The sequence below is a fragment of the Balaenoptera borealis genome, assembly GCF_965194805.1.
Source record: "Balaenoptera borealis genome assembly, contig: HAP1_SCAFFOLD_80, whole genome shotgun sequence".
Classification (NCBI taxonomy): domain Eukaryota; kingdom Metazoa; phylum Chordata; class Mammalia; order Artiodactyla; family Balaenopteridae; genus Balaenoptera; species Balaenoptera borealis.
Genome location: NW_028123983.1, coordinates 223,840 through 235,620, shown reverse-complemented (window position 1 = coordinate 235,620; position 11,781 = coordinate 223,840).

Genomic DNA, 11,781 nt, shown 5'->3' with positions numbered 1-11,781 from the left:
GCTGGACCCCCAAATAATATTCCTTTACGTGCTAAGGGGGAGCTAGAGAGTGGGATAGGTTTACTAACTACCCTAGCCCTAACGCGTAACCTAACCCTAACCCCTACCCTAACCCTAACACGTACCCTAATCCTAACCCGTACCCTAAACCGAGCCCTAAACCTAACACTAACCCAAACCCTAACCCTAACCCATACCCTATGCCGTACACGAACACCTCACCGAACCCATACCCCAAGCCGTACCCTAAACCTAACCCTAAGCCTAACCCTAACACTAGGCTACCCTTGACTGCTTCTGCCTCCAATAGATTTCCTAAGCACTAGTGTTTTAAGGAACAGCTTAAAAAGAGAATCCTAATGTGATTTCTTTATAATGGGTGTGTTCCTTATCTTATCCTAGTGTCTAAACTCTTCTCCATGGCTGCACCCCCAAATAATATTGCCTTACGTGCTAAGGGGTATCTAGAGAGTGGGATAGGTTTAATAACTACCCTAACCCTAATGCGTACTCTAACCCTAACCCCTACCCTAACACTAACACGTACCCTAATCCTAACCCGTACCCTAAACCGAGCCCTAACCCTAACACTAACACTAACCCTAACCCTAACCCATACCCGACGCCGTACCTGAACCCCTCCCCAAACCCGTACCGTAAGCCGTACCCTAAGCCTAACCCTAAGCCTAACACTAACCCTAGGCTACCCTTGACTGCTTCTGCCTCCAATAGATTTCCTAAGCACTAGTGTTTTAAGCAACAGCTTAAAAAGAGAATCCTAATGTGATTTCTTTATAATGGGTGTGTTCCTTATCTTATCCTAGTGTCTAAATTCTTCTCCATTGCTGGAACCCCAAATAATATTCCTTTGCGTGCTAAGGGGTATCTAGAGAGTGGGATAGGTTTACTAACTACCCTAACCCTAACGCGTACCCTAACCCTAACCCCTACCCTAAACCTAACACGTACCCTAATCCTAACCGTACCCTAAACCGAGCCCTAACCCTAACACTAACCCTAACCCTAACCCTAACCCATACCCTACGCCGTACCCGAAACCCTCCCCGAACCCGTACCCTAAGCCGTACTCTAAGCCTAACCCTAAGCCTAACCCTAACCATACGCTACCCTTGACTGCTTCTGCCTCCAATAGATTTCCTAAGCACTAGTGTTTTAAGGAACAGCTTAAAAAGAGAATCCTAATGTGATTTCTTTATAATGGGTGTGTTCCTTATCTTATCCTAGTGTCTAAACTCTTCTCCATGGCTGGACCCTCAAATAATATTCCTTTACGTGCTAAGGGGTATCTAGAGAGTGGGATAGGTTTAATAACTACCCTAACCCTAACGCGTACCCTAACCCTAACCCCTACCCTAACCCTAACACGTACCCTAATCCTAACCCGTACCCTAAACCGAGCCCTAACCCTAACACTAACCCTAACCCTAACCCTAACCCATACCCTACGCCGTACCCGCACCCCTCCCCGAACCCGTAACCTAAGCCGTACCCTAAGCCTAACCCTAAGCCTAACCCTAACCCTAGGCTACCCTTGACTGCTTCTGCCTCCAATAGATTTCCTAAGCACTACTGTTTTAAGGAACAGCTTAAAAAGAGAATCCTAATGTGATTTCTTTATAATGGGTGTGTTCCTTATCTTATCCTAGTGTCTAAACTCTTCTCCATGGCTGCACCCCCAAATAATATTCCCTTACGTGCTAAGGGGTATCTAGAGAGTGGGATAGGTTTAATAACTACCCTAACCCTAACGCGTACCCTAACCCTAACCCCTACCCTAACCCTAACACGTACCCTAATCCTAACCTGTACCCTAAACCGAGCCCTAACCCTAACACTAACCCTAACCCTAACCCTAACCCATACCCTACGCCGTACCCGCACCCCTCCCCGAACCCGTACCCTAAGCTGTACACTAAGCCTAACCCTAAGCCTAACCCTAACCCTAGGCTACCCTTGACTGCTTCTGCCTCCAATAGATTTCCTAAGCACTACTGTTTTAAGGAACAGCTTAAAAAGAGAATCCTAATGTGATTTCTTTATAATGGGTGTGTTCCTTATCTTATCCTAGTGTCTAAACTCTTCTCCATGGCTGCACCCCCAAATAATATTCCCTTACGTGCTAAGGGGTATCTAGAGAGTGGGATAGGTTTAATAACTACCCTAACCCTAACGCGTACCCTAACCCTAACCCCTACCCTAACCCTAACACGTACCCTAATCCTAACCTGTACCCTAAACCGAGCCCTAACCCTAACACTAACCCTAACCCTAACCCATACCCTACGCCGTACACGAACACCTCCCCGAACCCATACCCCAAGCCGTACCCTAAACCTAACCCTAAGCCTAACCCTAACACTAGGCTACCCTTGACTGCTTCTGCCTCCAATAGATTTCCTAAGCACTAGTGTTTTAAGGAACAGCTTAAAAAGAGAATCCTAACGTGATTTCTTTATAATGGGTGTGTTCCTTATCTTATCCTAGTGTCTAAACTCTTCTCCATGGCTGCACCCCCAAATAATATTGCCTTACGTGCTAAGGGGTATCTAGAGAGTGGGATAGGTTTAATAACTACCCTAACCCTAATGCGTACTCTAACCCTAACCCCTACCCTAACTCTAACACGTACCCTAATCCTAACCCGTACCCTAAACCGAGCCCTAACCCTAACACTAACACTAACCCTAACCCTAACCCATACCCTACGCCGTACCTGAACCCCTCCCCAAACCCGTACCCAGGCCGTACCCTAAGCCTAACCCTAAGCCTAACACTAACCCTAGGCTACCCTTGACTGCTTCTGCCTCCAATAGATTTCCTAAGCACTAGTGTTTTAAGCAACAGCTTAAAAAGAGAATCCTAATGTGATTTCTTTATAATGGGTGTGTTCCTTATCTTATCCTAGTGTCTAAATTCTTCTCCATTGCTGGAACCCCAAATAATATTCCTTTACGTGCTAAGGGGTATCTAGAGAGTGGGATAGGTTTACTAACTACCCTAACCCTAACGCGTACCCTAACCCTAACCCCTACCCTAACCCTAACACGTACCCTAATCCTAACCCGTACCCTAAACCGAGCCCTAACCCTAACACTAACCCTAACCCTAACCCTAACCCATACCCTACGCCGTACCCGCACCCCTCCCCGAACCCGTACCCTAAGCCGTACCCTAAGCCTAACCCTAAGCCTAACCCTAACCCTAGGCTACCCTTGACTGCTTCTGCCTCCAATAGATTTCCTAAGCACTACTGTTTTAAGGAACAGCTTAAAAAGAGAATCCTAATGTGATTTCTTTATAATGGGTGTGTTCCTTATCTTATCCTAGTGTCTAAACTCTTCTCCATGGCTGGACCCTCAAATAATATTCCTTTACGTGCTAAGGGGTATCTAGAGAGTGGGATAGGTTTAATAACTACCCTAACCCTAACGCGTACCCTAACCCTAACCCCTACCCTAACCCTAACACGTACCCTAATCCTAACCCGTACCCTAAACCGAGCCCTAACCCTAACACTAACCCTAACCCTAACCCTAACCCATACCGTACGCCGTACCCGCACCCCTCCCCGAACCCGTAACCTAAGCCGTACCCTAAGCCTAACCCTAAGCCTAACCCTAACCCTAGGCTACCCTTGACTGCTTCTGCCTCCAATAGATTTCCTAAGCACTACTGTTTTAAGGAACAGCTTAAAAAGAGAATCCTAATGTGATTTCTTTATAATGGGTGTGTTCCTTATCTTATCCTAGTGTCTAAACTCTTCTCCATGGCTGCACCCCCAAATAATATTCCCTTACGTGCTAAGGGGTATCTAGAGAGTGGGATAGGTTTAATAACTACCCTAACCCTAACGCGTACCCTAACCCTAACCCCTACCCTAACCCTAACACGTACCCTAATCCTAACCTGTACCCTAAACCGAGCCCTAACCCAAACACTAACCCTAACCCTAACCCTAACCCATACCCTACGCCGTACCCGCACCCCTCCCCGAACCCGTACCCTAAGCCATACCCTAAACCTAACCCTAAGCCTAACCCTAACCCTAGGCTACCCTTGACTGCTTCTGCCTCCAATTGATTTCCTAAGCAGTAGTGTTTTAAGGAACAGCTTAAAAAGAGAATCCTAATGTGATTTCTTTATAATGGGTGTGTTCCTTATCTTATCCTAGTGTCTAAATTCTTCTCCATTGCTGGAACCCCAAATAATATTCCTTTGCGTGCTAAGGGGTATCTAGAGAGTGGGATAGGTTTACTAACTACCCTAACCCTAACGCGTACCCTAACCCTAACCCCTACCCTAAACCTAACACGTACCCTAATCCTAACCGTACCCTAAACCGAGCCCTAACCCTAACACTAACCCTAACCCTAACCCTAACCCATACCCTACGCCGTACCCGAAACCCTCCCCGAACCCGTACCCTAAGCCGTACTCTAAGCCTAACCCTAAGCCTAACCCTAACCATACGCTACCCTTGACTGCTTCTGCCTCCAATAGATTTCCTAAGCACTAGTGTTTTAAGGAACAGCTTAAAAAGAGAATCCTAATGTGATTTCTTTATAATGGGTGTGTTCCTTATCTTATCCTAGTGTCTAAACTCTTCTCCATGGCTGGACCCTCAAATAATATTCCTTTACGTGCTAAGGGGTATCTAGAGAGTGGGATAGGTTTAATAACTACCCTAACCCTAACGCGTACCCTAACCCTAACCCCTACCCTAACCCTAACACGTACCCTAATCCTAACCCGTACCCTAAACCGAGCCCTAACCCTAACACTAACCCTAACCCTAACCCTAACCCATACCCTACGCCGTACCCGCACCCCTCCCCGAACCCGTAACCTAAGCCGTACCCTAAGCCTAACCCTAAGCCTAACCCTAACCCTAGGCTACCCTTGACTGCTTCTGCCTCCAATAGATTTCCTAAGCACTACTGTTTTAAGGAACAGCTTAAAAAGAGAATCCTAATGTGATTTCTTTATAATGGGTGTGTTCCTTATCTTATCCTAGTGTCTAAACTCTTCTCCATGGCTGCACCCCCAAATAATATTCCCTTACGTGCTAAGGGGTATCTAGAGAGTGGGATAGGTTTAATAACTACCCTAACCCTAACGCGTACCCTAACCCTAACCCCTACCCTAACCCTAACACGTACCCTAATCCTAACCTGTACCCTAAACCGAGCCCTAACCCTAACACTAACCCTAACCCTAACCCTAACCCATACCCTACGCCGTACCCGCACCCCTCCCCGAACCCGTACCCTAAGCTGTACACTAAGCCTAACCCTAAGCCTAACCCTAACCCTAGGCTACCCTTGACTGCTTCTGCCTCCAATAGATTTCCTAAGCACTACTGTTTTAAGGAACAGCTTAAAAAGAGAATCCTAATGTGATTTCTTTATAATGGGTGTGTTCCTTATCTTATCCTAGTGTCTAAACTCTTCTCCATGGCTGCACCCCCAAATAATATTCCCTTACGTGCTAAGGGGTATCTAGAGAGTGGGATAGGTTTAATAACTACCCTAACCCTAACGCGTACCCTAACCCTAACCCCTACCCTAACCCTAACACGTACCCTAATCCTAACCTGTACCCTAAACCGAGCCCTAACCCTAACACTAACCCTAACCCTAACCCATACCCTACGCCGTACACGAACACCTCCCCGAACCCATACCCCAAGCCGTACCCTAAACCTAACCCTAAGCCTAACCCTAACACTAGGCTACCCTTGACTGCTTCTGCCTCCAATAGATTTCCTAAGCACTAGTGTTTTAAGGAACAGCTTAAAAAGAGAATCCTAATGTGATTTCTTTATAATGGGTGTGTTCCTTATCTTATCCTAGTGTCTAAACTCTTCTCCATGGCTGCACCCCCAAATAATATTGCCTTACGTGCTAAGGGGTATCTAGAGAGTGGGATAGGTTTAATAACTACCCTAACCCTAATGCGTACTCTAACCCTAACCCCTACCCTAACTCTAACACGTACCCTAATCCTAACCCGTACCCTAAACCGAGCCCTAACCCTAACACTAACACTAACCCTAACCCTAACCCATACCCTACGCCGTACCTGAACCCCTCCCCAAACCCGTACCCAGGCCGTACCCTAAGCCTAACCCTAAGCCTAACACTAACCCTAGGCTACCCTTGACTGCTTCTGCCTCCAATAGATTTCCTAAGCACTAGTGTTTTAAGCAACAGCTTAAAAAGAGAATCCTAATGTGATTTCTTTATAATGGGTGTGTTCCTTATCTTATCCTAGTGTCTAAATTCTTCTCCATTGCTGGAACCCCAAATAATATTCCTTTACGTGCTAAGGGGTATCTAGAGAGTGGGATAGGTTTACTAACTACCCTAACCCTAACGCGTACCCTAACCCTAACCCCTACCCTAACCCTAACACGTACCCTAATCCTAACCCGTACCCTAAACCGAGCCCTAACCCTAACACTAACCCTAACCCTAACCCTAACCCATACCCTACGCCGTACCCGCACCCCTCCCCGAACCCGTACCCTAAGCCGTACCCTAAGCCTAACCCTAAGCCTAACCCTAACCCTAGGCTACCCTTGACTGCTTCTGCCTCCAATAGATTTCCTAAGCACTACTGTTTTAAGGAACAGCTTAAAAAGAGAATCCTAATGTGATTTCTTTATAATGGGTGTGTTCCTTATCTTATCCTAGTGTCTAAACTCTTCTCCATGGCTGGACCCTCAAATAATATTCCTTTACGTGCTAAGGGGTATCTAGAGAGTGGGATAGGTTTAATAACTACCCTAAACCTAACGCGTACCCTAACCCTAACCCCTACCCTAACCCTAACACGTACCCTAATCCTAACCCGTACCCTAAACCGAGCCCTAACCCTAACACTAACCCTAACCCTAACCCTAACCCATACCGTACGCCGTACCCGCACCCCTCCCCGAACCCGTAACCTAAGCCGTACCCTAAGCCTAACCCTAAGCCTAACCCTAACCCTAGGCTACCCTTGACTGCTTCTGCCTCCAATAGATTTCCTAAGCACTACTGTTTTAAGGAACAGCTTAAAAAGAGAATCCTAATGTGATTTCTTTATAATGGGTGTGTTCCTTATCTTATCCTAGTGTCTAAACTCTTCTCCATGGCTGCACCCCCAAATAATATTCCCTTACGTGCTAAGGGGTATCTAGAGAGTGGGATAGGTTTAATAACTACCCTAACCCTAACGCGTACCCTAACCCTAACCCCTACCCTAACCCTAACACGTACCCTAATCCTAACCTGTACCCTAAACCGAGCCCTAACCCTAACACTAACCCTAACCCTAACCCTAACCCATACCCTACGCCGTACCCGCACCCCTCCCCGAACCCGTACCCTAAGCCATACCCTAAACCTAACCCTAAGCCTAACCCTAACCCTAGGCTACCCTTGACTGCTTCTGCCTCCAATTGATTTCCTAAGCAGTAGTGTTTTAAGGAACAGCTTAAAAAGAGAATCCTAATGTGATTTCTTTATAATGGGTGTGTTCCTTATCTTATCCTAGTGTCTAAACTCTTCTCCATGGCTGGACCCCCAAATAATATTCCTTTACGTGCTAAGGGGGAGCTAGAGAGTGGGATAGGTTTACTAACTACCCTAGCCCTAACGCGTAACCTAACCCTAACCCCTACCCTAACCCTAACACGTACCCTAATCCTAACCCGTACCCTAAACCGAGCCCTAACCCTAACACTAACCCAAACCCTAACCCTAACCCATACCCTACGCCGTACACGAACACCTCCCCGAACCCATACCCCAAGCCGTATCCTAAACCTAACCTTAAGCCTAACCCTAACCCTAGGCTACCCTTGACTGCTTCTGCCTCCAATAGATTTCCTAAGCACTACTGTTTTAAGGAACAGCTTAAAAAGAGAATCCTAATGTGATTTCTTTATAATGGGTGTGTTCCTTATCTTATCCTAGTGTCTAAACTCTTCTCCATGGCTGCACCCCCAAATAATATTGCCTTACGTGCTAAGGGGTATCTAGAGAGTGGGATAGGTTTAATAACTACCCTAACCCTAATGCGTACTCTAACCCTAACCCCTAACCTAACACTAACACGTACCCTAATCCTAACCCGTACCCTAAACCGAGCCCTAACCCTAACACTAACCCTAACCCTAACCCTAACCCATACCCTACGCCGTACCCGAAACCCTCCCCGAACCCATTCCCCAAGCCGTACCCTAAACCTAACCCTAAGCCTAACCCTAACCCTAGGCTACCCTTGACTGCTTCTGCCTCCAATAGATTTCCTAAGCACTAGTGTTTTAAGGAACAGCTTAAAAAGAGAATCCTAATGTGATTTCTTTATAATGGGTGTGTTCCTTATCTTATCCTAGTGTCTAAACTCTTCTCCATGGCTGCACCCCCAAATAATATTGCCTTACGTGCTAAGGGGTATCTAGAGAGTGGGATAGGTTTAATAACTACCCTAAACCTAATGCTTACTCTAACCCTAACCCCTACCCTAACACTAACACGTACCCTAATCCTAACCCGTACCCTAAACCGAGCCCTAACCCTAACACTAACACTAACCCTAACCCTAACCCATACCCTACGCCGTACCTGAACCCCTCCCCAAACCCGTACCCTAAGCCGTACCCTAAGCCTAACCCTAAGCCTAACACTAACCCTAGGCTACCCTTGACTGCTTCTGCCTCCAATAGATTTCCTAAGCACTAGTGTTTTAAGCAACAGCTTAAAAAGAGAATCCTAATGTGATTTCTTTATAATGGGTGTGTTCCTTATCTTATCCTAGTGTCTAAATTCTTCTCCATGGCTGGAACCCCAAATAATATTCCTTTACGTGCTAAGGGGTATCTAGAGAGTGGGATAGGTTTAATAACTACCCTAACCCTAACGCGTACCCTAACCCTAACCCCTACCCTAACCCTAACACGTACCCTAATCCTAACCCGTACCCTAAACCGAGCCCTAACCCTAACACTAACCCTAACCCTAACCCTAACCCATACCCTACGCCGTACCCGCACCCCTCCCCGAACCCGTAACCTAAGCCGTACCCTAAGCCTAACCCTAAGCCTAACCCTAACCCTAGGCTACCCTTGACTGCTTCTGCCTCCAATAGATTTCCTAAGCACTACTGTTTTAAGGAACAGCTTAAAAAGAGAATCCTAATGTGATTTCTTTATAATGGGTGTGTTCCTTATCTTATCCTAGTGTCTAAATTCTTCTCCATGGCTGGAACCCCAAATAATATTCCTTTACGTGCTAAGGGGTATCTAGAGAGTGGGATAGGTTTACTAACTACCCTAACCCTAACGCGTACCCTAACCCTAACCCCTACCCTAAACCTAACACGTACCCTAATCCTAACCGTACCCTAAACCGAGCCCTAACCCTAACACTAACCCTAACCCTAACCCTAACCCATACCCTACGCCGTACCCGCACCCCTCCCCGAACCCGTAACCTAAGCCGTACCCTAAGCCTAACCCTAAGCCTAACCCTAACCCTAGGCTACCCTTGACTGCTTCTGCCTCCAATAGATTTCCTAAGCACTACTGTTTTAAGGAACAGCTTAAAAAGAGAATCCTAATGTGATTTCTTTATAATGGGTGTGTTCCTTATCTTATCCTAGTGTCTAAACTCTTCTCCATGGCTGCACCCCCAAATAATATTCCCTTACGTGCTAAGGGGTATCTAGAGAGTGGGATAGGTTTAATAACTACCCTAACCCTAACGCGTACCCTAACCCTAACCCCTACCCTAACCCTAACACGTACCCTAATCCTAACCTGTACCCTAAACCGAGCCCTAACCCTAACACTAACCCTAACCCTAACCCTAACCCATACCCTACGCCGTACCCGGACCCCTCCCCGAACCCGTACCCTAAGCCATACCCTAAACCTAACCCTAAGCCTAACCCTAACCCTAGGCTACCCTTGACTGCTTCTGCCTCCAATTGATTTCCTAAGCAGTAGTGTTTTAAGGAACAGCTTAAAAAGAGAATCCTAATGTGATTTCTTTATAATGGGTGTGTTCCTTATCTTATCCTAGTGTCTAAACTCTTCTCCATGGCTGGACCCCCAAATAATATTCCTTTACGTGCTAAGGGGGAGCTAGAGAGTGGGATAGGTTTACTAACTACCCTAGCCCTAACGCGTAACCTAACCCTAACCCCTACCCTAACCCTAACACGTACCCTAATCCTAACCCGTACCCTAAACCGAGCCCTAACCCTAACACTAACACTAAACCTAACCCTAACCCATACCCTACGCCGTACACGAACACCTCCCCGAACCCATACCCCAAGCCGTACCCTAACCCTAACCCTAAGTCTAACCCTAACCCTAGGCTACCCTTGACTGCTTCTGCCTCCAATAGATTTCCTAAGCACTACTGTTTTAAGGAACAGCTTAAAAAGAGAATCCTAAAGTGATTTCTTTATAATGGGTGTGTTCCTTATCTTATCCTAGTGTCTAAACTCTTCTCCATGGCTGGACCCCCAAATAATATTCCTTTACGTGCTAAGGGGTATCTAGAGAGTGGGATAGGTTTAATAACTACCCTAACCCTAACGCGTACCCTAACCCTAACCCCTACCCTAACCCTAACACGTACCCTAATCCTAACCCGTACCCTAAACCGAGCCCTACCCCTAACACTAACCCTAACCCTAACCTATACCCTACGCCGTACCCGAAACCCTCCCCGAACCTGTACCCTAAGCCGTACCCTAAGCCTCACCCTAAGCCTAACCTTATCCTAGGCTACCCTTGACTGCTTCTGCCTCCAATAGATTTCCTAAGCAGTAGTGTTTTAAGGAACAGCTTAAAAAGAGAATCCTAATGTGATTTCTTTATAATGGGTGTGTTCCTTATCTTATCCTAGTGTCTAAACTCTTCTCCATGGCTGGACCCTCAAATAATATTCCTTTACGTGCTAAGGGGTATCTAGAGAGTGGGATAGGTTTAATAACTACCCTAACCCTAACGCGTACCCTAACCCTAACCCCTACCCTAACCCTAACACGTACCCTAATCCTAACCCGTAACCTAAACCGAGCCCTAACCCTAACACTAACCCTAACCCTAACCCTAACCCATACCCTACGCCGTACCCGCACCCCTCCCCGAACCCGTACCCTAAGCTGTACCCTAAGCCTAACCCTAACCCTAGGCTACCCTTGACTGCTTCTGCCTCCAATAGATTTCCTAAGCACTACTGTTTTAAGGAACAGCTTAAAAAGAGAATCCTAATGTGATTTCTTTATAATGGGTGTGTTCCTTATCTTATCCTAGTGTCTAAACTCTTCTCCATGGCTGCACCCCCAAATAATATTCCCTTACATGCTAAGGGGTATCTAGAGAGTGGGATAGGTTTAATAAGTACCCTAACCCTAACGCGTACCCTAACCCTAACCCCTACCCTAACCCTAACACGTACCCTAATCCTAACCTGTACCCTAAACCGAGCCCTAACCCTAACACTAACCCTAACCCTAACCCTAACCCATACCCTACGCCGTACCCGCACCCCTCCCCGAACCCGTACCCTAAGCCATACCCTAAACCTAACCCTAAGCCTAACCCTAACCCTAGGCTACCCTTGACTGCTTCTGCCTCCAATTGATTTCCTAAGCAGTAGTGTTTTAAGGAACAGCTTAAAAAGAGAATCCTAAAGTGATTTCTTTATAATGGGTGTGTTCCTTATCTTATCCTAGTGTCTAAACTCTTCTCCATGG